The sequence below is a fragment of the Episyrphus balteatus genome, chromosome 4, assembly GCF_945859705.1.
Source record: "Episyrphus balteatus chromosome 4, idEpiBalt1.1, whole genome shotgun sequence".
Taxonomy (NCBI): Eukaryota; Metazoa; Arthropoda; class Insecta; order Diptera; family Syrphidae; genus Episyrphus; species Episyrphus balteatus.
Genome location: NC_079137.1, coordinates 45,171,793 through 45,184,661, shown reverse-complemented (window position 1 = coordinate 45,184,661; position 12,869 = coordinate 45,171,793).

Genomic DNA, 12,869 nt, shown 5'->3' with positions numbered 1-12,869 from the left:
TTAAATCAAAGTTATTCACACATTAAAAAAATAAAAAAAGGAAAACTTGCATCCGCTGGGGATCGAACCTGCTATACCTGGGTTGACAAGCTTGTGCTTTACCACTGTGCCATCTCACTTATACAAATTGATGTGACAAACTGTAAGTTAAGCATAGGACGACTTTTTAGAAAATTAATGAATATATTTTTCACCATTGATTCAATGTAGAACGGATTAAAAATTACTATGCGTTTTTTCTCTGGGTGTATTCATTCCCCTTCGCATTGGATAAAAATTTGGCATAAAAACGTTCACATTAAAAAAATGTCATATTTTTTCACAAAAACGGCCATAACTCCGTTAAACAGCGTTTTTTTTGGGGTCAAACTTTGCAAAATTCAAAATCCCATAAAATCAAAACTACGCATCCAAAACTTATAAAATATACATTTTTGTACTCTGCTATTCATTCCCCTTCGCATTGGATACAAATTTGGCATAAAAACGTTCACATTGAAAAAATATCATATTTTTTTCACAAAAACGGCCATAACTCCGTTAAACAGCGTTTTTTTGGGGTCAAACTTTGCAAAATTCAAAATCCCATAAAATCAAAACTACGCATCCAAAACTTATAAAATATACATTTTTGTACTCTGCTATTCATTCCCCTTCGCATTGGATACAAATTTGGCATAAAAAACGTTCACATTGAAAAAATATCAATATTTTTTCACAAAAAACGGCCATAACTCCGTTAAACAGCGTTTTTTTTGGGGTCAAACTTTGCAAAATTCAAAATCCCATAAAATCAAAACTACGCATCCAAAACTTATAAAATATACATTTTTGTACTCTGCTATTCATTCCCCTTCGCATTGGATAAAAATTTGGCATAAAAACGTTCACATTGAAAAAATATCATATTTTTTTCACAAAAACGGCCATAACTCCGTTAAACAGCGTTTTTTTTGGGGTCAAACTTTGCAAAATTCAAAATCCCATAAAATCAAAACTACGCATCCAAAACTTATAAAATATACATTTTTGTACTCTGCTATTCATTCCCCTTCGCATTGGATACAATTTGGCATAAAAACGTTCACATTGAAAAAATATCATATTTTTTCACAAAAAACGGCCATAACTCCGTTAAACAGCGTTTTTTTGGGGTCAAACTTTGCAAAATTCAAAATCCCATAAAATCAAAACTACGCATCCAAAACTTATAAAATATACATTTTTGTACTCTGCTATTAATTCCCCTTCGCATTGGATAAAAATTTGCATAAAAACGTTCACATTAAAAAAATGTCATATTTTTTCACAAAAACGGCCATAACTCCGTTAAACAGCGTTTTTTTGGGTCAAACTTTGCAAAATTCAAAATCCCATAAAATCAAAACTACGCATCCAAAACTTATAAAATATACATTTTTGTACTCTGCTATTAATTCCCCTTCGCATTGGATAAAATTTTGGAATAAAAACGTTCACCTTAAAAAAATGTCATTAAACGGCCTCTTTTTGTCCCGAGCATGTCCCGAGCATGTAACTTAGGTGTCCGGAGCATGTCCCGAGCATGTCCCGAGCATGTCCCAAGCATGACATGCACTTGACATGCTCGGGACATCTTCGGGACATGCTCGGGACATCTTCAGGACATGCTTGTTACATGCGCGGGACATGCTCGGGACATCTTCGGGACATGCTCGGGACATCTTCGGGACATGCTTGGGACATGCTCGGGACATCTTCGGGACATGCACGGGACATCTGCGGGACATGCTTGGGACATGCTCGGGACATCTTCGGGACATGCTCGGGACATGCTCGGGACATGCTCGGGACATCTTCGGGACATGCTCGGGACATGCTCAGGACATGCTCGGGACATGCTCGGGACATGCTCGGGACATACTCGGGACATGCTCGGGACATGCTCGGGACATCTTCGGGACATGCTCGGGACATGCTCGGGACATACTCGGGACATGCTCGGGACATGCTCGGGACATCTTCGGGACCTACTCCTGACATGCTCGGGACATCTTCGGGACATGCTCGGGATATTGTCGGGACATCTTCGGTACATGCTCGGGACATGCTCGGGACATCTTCGGGACATGCTCGGGACATGCTCGGGACATCTTCGGGACATGCTCGGGACATGCTCCGGACACCTAAGTTACATGCTCGGGACATGCTCGGGACAAAAAGAGGCCGTTTAATGACATTTTTTTAAGGTGAACGTTTTTATTCCAAAATTTTATCCAATGCGAAGGGGAATGAATAGCAGAGTACAAAAATGTATATTTTATAAGTTTTGGATGCGTAGTTTTGATTTTATGGGATTTTGAATTTTGCAAAGTTTGACCCCAAAAAAACGCTGTTTAGCGGAGTTATGGCCGTTTTTGTGAAAAAATATGACATTTTTTCAATGTGAACGTTTTTATGCCAAATTTTTATCCAATGCGAAATGGAATGAATAGCAGAGTACAAAAATGTATATTTTATAAGTTTTGGATGCGTAGTTTTGATTTTATGGGATTTTGAATTTTGCAAAGTTTGACCCCAAAAAAACGCTGTTTAACGGAGTTATGGCCGTTTTTGTGAAAAAATATGATATTTTTTCAATGTGAACGTTTTTATGCCAAATTTTTATCCAATGCGAAGGGGAATGAATAGCAGAGTACAAAAATGTATATTTTATAAGTTTTGGATGCGTAGTTTTGATTTTATGGGATTTTGAATTTTGCAAAGTTTGACCCCAAAAAAACGCTGTTTAACGGAGTTATGGCCGTTTTTGTGAAAAAATATGATATTTTTTCAATGTGAACGTTTTTATGCCAAATTTTTATCCAATGCGAAGGGGAATGAATAGCAGAGTACAAAAATGTATATTTTATAAGTTTTGGATGCGTAGTTTTGATTTTATGGGATTTTGAATTTTGCAAAGTTTGACCCAAAAAAACGCTGTTTAACGGAGTTATGGCCGTTTTTGTGAAAAAATATGACATTTTAATGTGAACGTTTTTACATGGATGACATGCATGTCCCGATCATGTCCCGAGCATGTCCCGAAGATGTAAAGAGCATGTCCCGAGCATGTCCCGAGCAGGTCCCGAGTACGTCCCGAAGATGTCCCGAGCATGTCCCGAAGATGTCCCGAGCATGTCCCGAGTATGTCCCGAAGATGTCCCGAGCATGTCATGAGCATGTCCCGAGCATGTCCCGAAGATGTCCCGAGCATGTCCCGAAGATGTCCCGAGCATGTCAGGAGTATGTCCCGAAGATGTCCCGAGCATGTCCCGAGTATGTCCCGAGTATGTCCCGAGCATGTCCCGAGCATGTCCCGAAGATGTCCCGAGTATGTCCCGAGCATGTCCCGGGCATGTCCCGAAGATGTCCCGAGCATGTCCCGAACATGTCCCTAGCATGTCCCGAGCATGTCCCGAGCATGTCCCGAAGATGTCCCGAGCATGTCCCGAAGATGTCCCGAGCATGTCCCAAGCATGTCCCGAAGATGTCCCGAGCATGTCCCGAAGATGTCCCGAGCATGTCCCAAGCATGTCCCAAGCATGTCACAAGCATGTCCCGAAGATGTCCCGAGCATGTCCCGAAGATGTCCCGAGCATGTCCCGAAGATGTCCCGAGCATGTCAAGTGCATGTCATCCCGAGCATGTCATATCTTCGGGACATGCTCGGGACATCTTCGGGACATGATCGGGACATCTTCGGGATATGCTTGGGACATGCTCGGGACATGCTCGGGACATCTTCGGGACATGCTCGGGACATGCTCGGGACATCTTCGGGACATGCTCGGGACATGCTCGGGACATGCTCGGGACTTCTTCGGGACATGCTCGGGACATCTTCGGGACATGCTCGGGACATCTTCGGGAAATGCTCGGGACATGCTCGGGACTTCTTCGGGACATGCTCGGGACATCTTCGGGACATGCTCGGGACATCTTCGGGAAATGCTCGGGACATGCTCGGGACTTCTTCGGGACATGCTCGGGACATCTTCGGGACATGCTCGGGACATGCTCGGGACATCTTCGGGACATGCTCGGGACATGCTCGGGACATGCTCGGGACTTCTTCGGGACATGCTCGGGACATCTTCGGGACATGCTCGGGACATGCTCGGGACATACTCGGGACATGCTCGGGACATCTTCGGGACATGCTCGGGACATCTTCGGGACATGCTCGGGACATGCTCGGACATCTTCGGGACATGCTCGGGACATCTTCGGGAAATGCTCGGGACATGCTCGGAACTTCTTCGGGACATGCTCGGGACATCTTCAGGACATGCTCGGGACATGCTCAGGACATGCTCGGGACATGCTCGGGACATGCTCGGGACATCTTCGGGACATGCTCGGGACATCTTCGGGACATGCTCGGGACATACTCGGGACATGCTCGGGACATCTTCGGGACATGCTCGGGACATCTTCGGGACATGCTCGGGACATGCTCGGACATCTTCGGGACATGCTCGGGACATGCTCGGGACTTCTTCGGGACATGCTCGGGACATCTTCGGGACATGCTCGGGACATCTTTGGGAAATGCTCGGGACATGCTCGGGACTTCTTCGGGACATGCTCGGGACATCTTCAAGACATGCTCGGGACATGCTCGGGACATGCTCGGGACATACTCGGGACATCTTCGGGACATGTTCGGGAACCTAATTCCTTTAAAATGCGTCTTTTAGGGGTCAAACTATGCAAACTATGTATAAAATCAAAACTACGCAGCTTAAACTAATAAAAATTACATTTTTAACCCTGCTTTTCAGTCCTTTTCGCATTGTATACAAAACCCACTAGAACAGCTTTACCTACTCAACGTGCGGCCTGCAGGCCGCACTTGACATCTCGATCTCTAATTAGATTTTTTCCAGAAAAAGATCAAAACTTGGAGACTGGCATCATTATGCCTCAATGATATAAAACCTTGAGTATCGCTGTACCAGAGTCTTAAGTTCGTTTAATTTATTTGTTTTTTAAGGGTGGATAATTGGATATATCACTCAATTTGTTGATTTGTTTTTAACTTAAAGATTTTCAGCCTAATATATAAACGCTTCATAGACAGTGCATAACTTTATGAATTCTTAATAATGTCTTTAAACAGAAAATTGCTATTTATAATATTTATGCAACGTTGCATAGAGGCTACATAAATCTTTATGCATTGTATAACTAGCTATGCAGCCGTTTAGAGCTGTTTAGTGAAATCTAATAAATAAAGCTGTTTAAGTTTAGAATATTTAAACAAAAAAATGTTGGACATAACCTTTCAAAACGATAGGATTTACTAAATAAATCCTTGCAATTTGAAATTTATATTACTCCTTTTGTTTTAGGAAAATCTAAATTCTCTTTAATTCTTTGTATTTTTATCTAACCTTTTGCAACTAAATTTGAGAACAGAGGCGGTGGAAGGGGTGTGCGGAGTGTGCCCCCGCACACGGCCCCGCTCTTAGAGGGGCCCCGCGGTCGCTAAATGAAAATGTCTCAGAAATAATAAAATCCGAAAAACCATGTCTCTTCTCTTTATTCAAAACAATCAAATAATATTGAAATTGGCTTGTTTCCACTCGATTTCCATAATTCCATCGAGATGAGTCGAAGCATACATTGGCCACTTTTTGCAAAAGTAGGAAAGAAAAAATAAATTAAACAATTTAAGATTATTGTTTTTTTTTTTTCTCAACTGAAGCAGATAATTAGTTTGCCCAGCAACTTGGATTATATAAAATTTTGCTTTAAAAATTCCCAATTAAATTTAAAATACAAAATCTCGGTGATAAAAACTGTTTTTTTTTTTTCTTTTTTCTATTTTTCAATTTTGTATAGGTATTTAAAATTGTATGAAATAAGTTTTTGTAAAGGTTAAGAATGGGTAAACTTTACTTCCCTTAAAAAAATTCTTTGCTCGCTTACGCTCGCAATTTATATAAACTGATTTTTTACACTTTCTAGAAATTTGAACACTTTGTTACTTCGGACTTAAGAACATTTCTGTTTTCCGCCGCCAATTTAATGATTAAAAAGGACCATTTTTTTCAGTGGAATTTTCGAATTTTCGCTGTTCGAAATTCCGTATTCGAACACATTTTGCGGATTCATTGATGTGTACGGATTTACAATCCACCAAACTTTAAAAACCCGTTTTAAATCAAAAATTTTGCTCAAACAAACATGCGAATAATTTATCAGTTATTTCGTTTAAAAAAAAATTAAATGATTGATAAGTATCTAACAGAGAAAAGCAAACATCAACAAAAACAATTCCAATTTTTTATATATCTTCCTGTATTTGGTTTTTTCCGGTCTCTTCTTCTTCAACTCAAAAGCAAAATTGAATCACCAATAAAAAGAAGCAATAAGTCCTCAATATTCAGCAATAAGTTTTTGTTGTGATTTCACTTCTTTTTGCAAGGTATTGCTCAGAGAAAATGGGCGGTTACCACGACCCTTGTCTAAAATTGTCAAATTTTAAATTTTTTCTTTTGTATAAACTCCCAGGTCTACCATTCTACCAAATTTTAATGTTATACGAAAGTTAGAAATGCTCTATAATATTTGATGAAAATTCACCGGAAATAGGCAGTTGCCACGCCCCCTGGCTGAAATTCTCAAATTTTAAATTTTTTAATTTGAATAAACAACCAGCTCTAACATTCTACCAAATTTCAAGGTTCTACGATAATCAGAAGTGCTCTATAATATTTTATGAAAATTCAGCGGAAGTGGGCGGATGCCACGCCCCCTGAATTGAAAATCTCAAGTTTTCGATTTTTTCCTTTGTATACACCACAATTCCTATCACCGTGTAAAATTTCAAGTTTCTACGATATCGGAAAGTTCTCCATAATTTTGATGTTCTGTCAGTGAGTGAATCAGTCAGTCAGTCAGTCAGTCAGTCAGTCAGTTACGGTTTTTGAGATTTTCGAAGCCCTATATCTCAGAAACTACTCATCGTAGCAAGCTGAAATTTTGTGAGGAGTTTTTTTTTGACCAGCTTAACAAATGAAGCGAGTTTGAAATTTCTAGTATCTTTGGTGTGGAAGTAAGAGGGGGTTCGAAAATGGCCTGAGTTGTTTCCTGTAAATAAGGGTGTAGTGCCAAAGTTGCTAGAGAACTTGGCTGGGCACTACCGTGCCCCTTGATGTGGATAACCAAGATTTTCGACACCAACACTTTTTCGCCCACCCACCCTTTTCCACCAATTAGTTTGTGGGCAATTTATTTTTCCGCTTTCATATACCATTTATCCTAAATTTTCCAACCACCCATATGCTGCTAATAATTTTTTTATTTTCAAAAATTATTGGCACTGATCTAATTGCAATTTTGATGAACTAAATAATATTGAGATTGAAGCAAATTACAAAATGCACAAAAAGCCGGTATACTGTATTTACAAAATTTGGGTTAATAAAATTGGGGTAACAAAAAAACCATTACCATCTTCTTCTCATTATTTATTAAATAAATACATACATTTGTATGTATGTGTTACTGATATAATGATATAAACATTAAAAAAAACATGAATGATTGTTTTTTTTACAACCGAACGGGCGCACAGTGGTGCCATTCTTCGTTTTTGCCGACAAAATTCATTTGCACGGCCATTTCTGGACGAAAAGTCATGAAATTTGGTACACTGAATAATTATAGTATGGAGAATACGAAAAGGCTGCCAACTTTTTTTTATTCAAAATGGCGGCTCCACAATGGCGGAAAGAATGAGCGTTAAAATAGAATTTTTATTTTCAAAACAGTATATAAGCTAGAAATTGGGCTAAATTCATGTCAAAAAGTTGTTAGATTTAAGGTTTAGGACTCATAGATTAATATTCATAACAAAAAAATCAAAAAATTTGAAAACAAAGTCCAGAAAATGCCAATTTAGTAAAACACATTTTAAGACCTCTAATTACGCTATTTCATGGATTTTTTTTTAATTTATCACAATTTTGAGATCTCTTCTATTTATGTTTCATAAGAAAATTGAAAATATTGGGGTTATATGGTTGCCAACTATGTTTTTAAGTAAATATAAGAAAACATGATATAATGAAAAGTTTCAATGTTCAATAAAACTGAGAATTTAATTTTTGCGTAAACCAAAATATACTTTTTTAATAGATTTTAGCGTTTTAAATTCAAATCCGGAGTCAAAAAAAATCTATGACGTCACGTTTTTGAGATATAAGCAGATCAAAATTAATTTATATCTTCGATACTTGACGTCATAGATTTTTTTTGACTCCGGATTTGAATTTAAAACGCTAAAATCTATTAGAAAAGTATATTTTGGTTTACGCAAAAATTAAATTCTCAGTTTTATTGAACATTGAAACTTTTCATTATATCATGTTTTCTTATATTTACTTAAAAACATAGTTGGCAACCATATAACCCCAATATTTTCAATTTTCTTATGAAACATAAATAGAAGAGATCTCAAAATTGTGATAAATTAAAAAAAAATCCATGAAATAGCGTAATTAGAGGTCTTAAAATGTGTTTTACTAAATTGGCATTTTCTGGACTTTGTTTTCAAATTTTTTGATTTTTTTGTTATGAATATTAATCTATGAGTCCTAAACCTTAAATCTAACAACTTTTTGACATGAATTTAGCCCAATTTCTAGCTTATATACTGTTTTGAAAATAAAAATTCTATTTTAACGCTCATTCTTTCCGCCATTGTGGAGCCGCCATTTTGAATAAAAAAAAGTTGGCAGCCTTTTCGTATTCTCCATACTATAATCATTCAGTGTACCAAATTTCATGACTTTTCGTCCAGAAATGGCCGTGCAAATGAATTTTGTCGGCAAAAACGAAGAATGGCACCACTGTGGGGCGGCTTGCTTGGCGGTGGGAGCGGACTAAACGACTTTGCGGCCGGCTGGAAGTCGTAATTTTTGTCCAAAAAAAAATATAAAAATACGACATAGTAGGTCTGAATGTGGGCTACAATTTTTATGATAATAATTTTTTCGATATTCATCACCCAAAAATAGATTATGTCAAAAAACAAATTGCATGTCCTAAATTTTTGACTTTTTTAATCGATATCTCGAAAACGGTTCATGATACACAAAAAATGTGTATACATGAATTGTAGAACTCGTTAAAAACTACAAAAAAGCTCCTTGTAAAATTTTCGCATCTCGTCAGATAGCCGAGTTATTGTCAAAAAACCAATTTTATCCTTTTTTTTTCAAAATGGCGGAAAAAGCTCATAGGAAATCTTGGTCGAAAACTTCAAGTTAAGCTTTTTTAAGCATCCTCTACAACATATCCAAAATTCCAAAGCTAAATCCAAAGCTCATAGGAAATCTTGGTCGAAAACTTCAAGTTAAGCTTTTTTAAGCATCCTCTACAACATATCCAAAATTTAGCTTTCTCGGTCATTTTGCATTTCTAAGCCGTTTTTTCCGACATAATGACTGGCCTATCCATAATTTTGATGATCTGTCAGTGAGTCAGTGAATCAGTGAGTCAGTTACGGTTTTTGCGATTTTTAAAGCCCTATATCTCAGAAAGTACTCATCCTAGGAGGCTGAAATTTTGCGAGGTGTTTGGTTTTGACCAGCTCAACAAATGTAGGGAGTTTGAAATTTCAAGCATCTTTGGTGTGGAAGTTAGAGGGGGGTCGAAAATGGCCTGAGTTGTTTCCTGTAAATAAGGGTGTAGTGCCAAAGTTGCTAGAGAACTTGGCTGGGCACTACCGTGCTCTTGATAATTTAAAAAATAATTGCATCCCAAATATACTTGCATTAAATAAAATTGGATTTGGGGCATTTCTCAAACTTTAAAAGTGCTTGCAATATTCATTTTTCGGGTGGGTCGATAATGAAAAACTTTTAGATCACTGGATTCACAAATGGTTGGAGCTCGAGTATTCGAAAAAAATTTTGGTTATTTGGTGTGCCTTATAGAGTAAGTCAAAGTTAATAATTTTTTACTATGAAAAAAAAAATCTGTTTTTATATTTTTTTTCTTAGCTTTGAGTGTTAAAACTACTAGGAATAGGGCTCCTAAAACGTTTTGATTTAAATTTTTTTTTTAAATGCTGTGTAAATATTTAAACCAAAAATTAAAAAAAAATTAAAAAAATTATTTTTTAATTGTTTAATTTAATGTTTTTTAAAACACTGTTTTTTGCACACTTTTTCGACTTCAAATTGCATAGAAAAAAAGATTCCTACGTAATCAAACCAAGCTCAGCTGATTCAAAATCCTTATATATTTCTTAGTAAAAATCCAAAAGCTCAGCTGCGTCATTTTGCATCCAACTGAGCTAGAGCGATTTGATTTGAAAAGGTCAGTCATTTTTTCGACATTTTTTTTTTCATGTGTGAAAATAAAATCTTGGAAAATTAGAGTTCTTTGTTTTGTAAGTGGTGGATTTCAATAACATGATTTCTTATTAATATATATTGGGACCAAGGAGATGGAAAAGAGAAGAAAACAAGCGATCCAAACTCGTTTTCAAAAAGAGCTTGGACTTGATGTGGATAAACCAAAGAAAGGCTATGGAAATACTAATAAATGGAAACACTTCAAGGAGAACAATCAGATGCAACCGCTCCAATAACTGGAGTCAATGGAGAAGTTATTATGATGCTGAAAATAATACCTACTGAATGTTTTGAATTGCAGGGAAGTAGTGAAGGCAGTTAAATTTGGAGAGTATACTAAGAAAACAGCAGAGCTTCCAAAAAAAAGTATCCTGAAAAACTACTCACGCCTACTCTTCACAAAACAATGGTCCATAGTCAAAATATCATCGAATATCAATCACTTCCACTTGGAGAACTGTCAGAAGAAGCCCAGGAGTGCAAAGTTAAAGACCACAAGAAGTACAGATATTAAAATACGTGCAAAGTTTCAAGGATTCGGCAGAATGAAGACCTATTTAACATGCTTGCAACCTCATCGGATACACCTATTTCTTCCTTAAGGCATGTAAGAAACCAAAAAGATCTGCAAGAACAATACTCTCCAGAAATGATGAGTTTATTACAAATTACCCCGGACTTAGATGCAGGGGCGTACACTTCATTGGGGCAAGCAGGGCGGTGCCCCGGGGCCCCCGACACCTCATGGCCCCGTCTGGAGACAAAGCAGAAAAGGCACGTTATAAAAGTAACGAAGAAAAAAGATAAGAAATTTGACATGAATCACTTCGGACACAACACACAAGAGAGACGAATGATATTCTTCAGTGTAATGCGTAATGAATTGATAGCCAGCCACATAATAATACATCTAAAAAAAAAATAGTACCTCAGGGGCCCCAAAAACATAAATAGCTTTTTTTTAAAGAAAAATTATATACATATTATCCTTGGGCCCCAAAAAATGTTACTTCAATAATCTTAGCGACCAAGAAATGATATATTAGGGGCCACCAAAAAAGAAGTAGGGCGTATACGTTCTTTTTATTTATTATTATTTTCTATATTAAAAGGGCCCCAAATATCAAAGGAGCTTCAAAATTAATCTTGGCCCGGGGCCCCGGGAACTCAGCGTACGCCTCTGCTTAGATGATAGTTTTAAAGAAATCTAGTGTTTTTTATGTCTTAATTTGTTACTTTTATCTTTTTCCACTGTTTGACTTGTAATATATCACTGAAATACATTATAAATGTACTCTTCTATAAAGAAAAATAAAAAAATTGCATAAAAAAAAAAACAAAAAAAAAATACTTTTCTCCCCACTGTTTCACTCGAATTGGTTCCTTTCCTATTTCCCCACTGTGTCACCTAACTCAGATTACTTCAGAAATTGATTTTTGACGATTGTAATCAAAATACCATTATGTTTACAACCTTATCTAAAACTTCTTATTTTAACACCAAATTCTGAAACACCCTGTAAAAGTTTGAAACTCACAATTTTCATAGCCTTGGAAATTTCCTTCAAGATAAAAATTGTGGCGATGTCTTTATTTGTTTAGAAGATATTAATTTTGCAAGCAAAAAAGTCAAAACGGGCCACTGTGCGATGGTGATGATGTTTATGAACTTCAACTTCAAATAAGTATATAGGAACTTTTCTTAAATCGATTTTTCTCTGAAGTTTTATGCCAAGGATAGTTTTTTTTGGCAATCACTTTTTTCTTTCCATTTCATTTTAAAATGTTATCTTCAACACATTTAGTTTTGTTCGTGTGCCAAATTCAATTAAATTATTTTAACTACAACATTCCTTGAACACTTTTGCAGATAGATGTTTTTGGCTACAAACTCCAAAAATACTTTACAATAATGTTCCTTCTTGTAGTAATGCTTAGGAATAGAAACCATAAACTTTATTTGAGTTTATATTGCATTCAGAATTAAATGGATCTGAATAGAAATGCCCAATCTGCAGCGACGATATTGGATTTTCCTAGAAGAATAAGTCTTCAATATTTTTATTCAGCTTAAATTCTTTGTAGATAAAAACTTTGCTAATATTTTTCGATTTTCAAAATCCTTATCTACTCTCACAAAATTGTACATTAAAAATAAAATCGCAAAAAAACTAATATATAATAAATGAAAGTCATTGCTCAATATTTTCCATAAAACAATCATGACGCAGTGACTCACTCCCCGGGAATCTACTCGATCCACAACCGAATCAAATTACAATCTTTGAACTCCCCGGGATGAACTGTATTATCGATCCACGGAAACACACTAAACTGCTTACCGACACATGTCATTGTTGACACTAACATAGCCAAAATGTCATTCTATCACTTCCGCACCGGCGGCGCGCGGCTTGTCGACGACCACGACCAAACTGAATAATTTGAGTGTGTTTTAGCCCTGTAGCCCTGTAG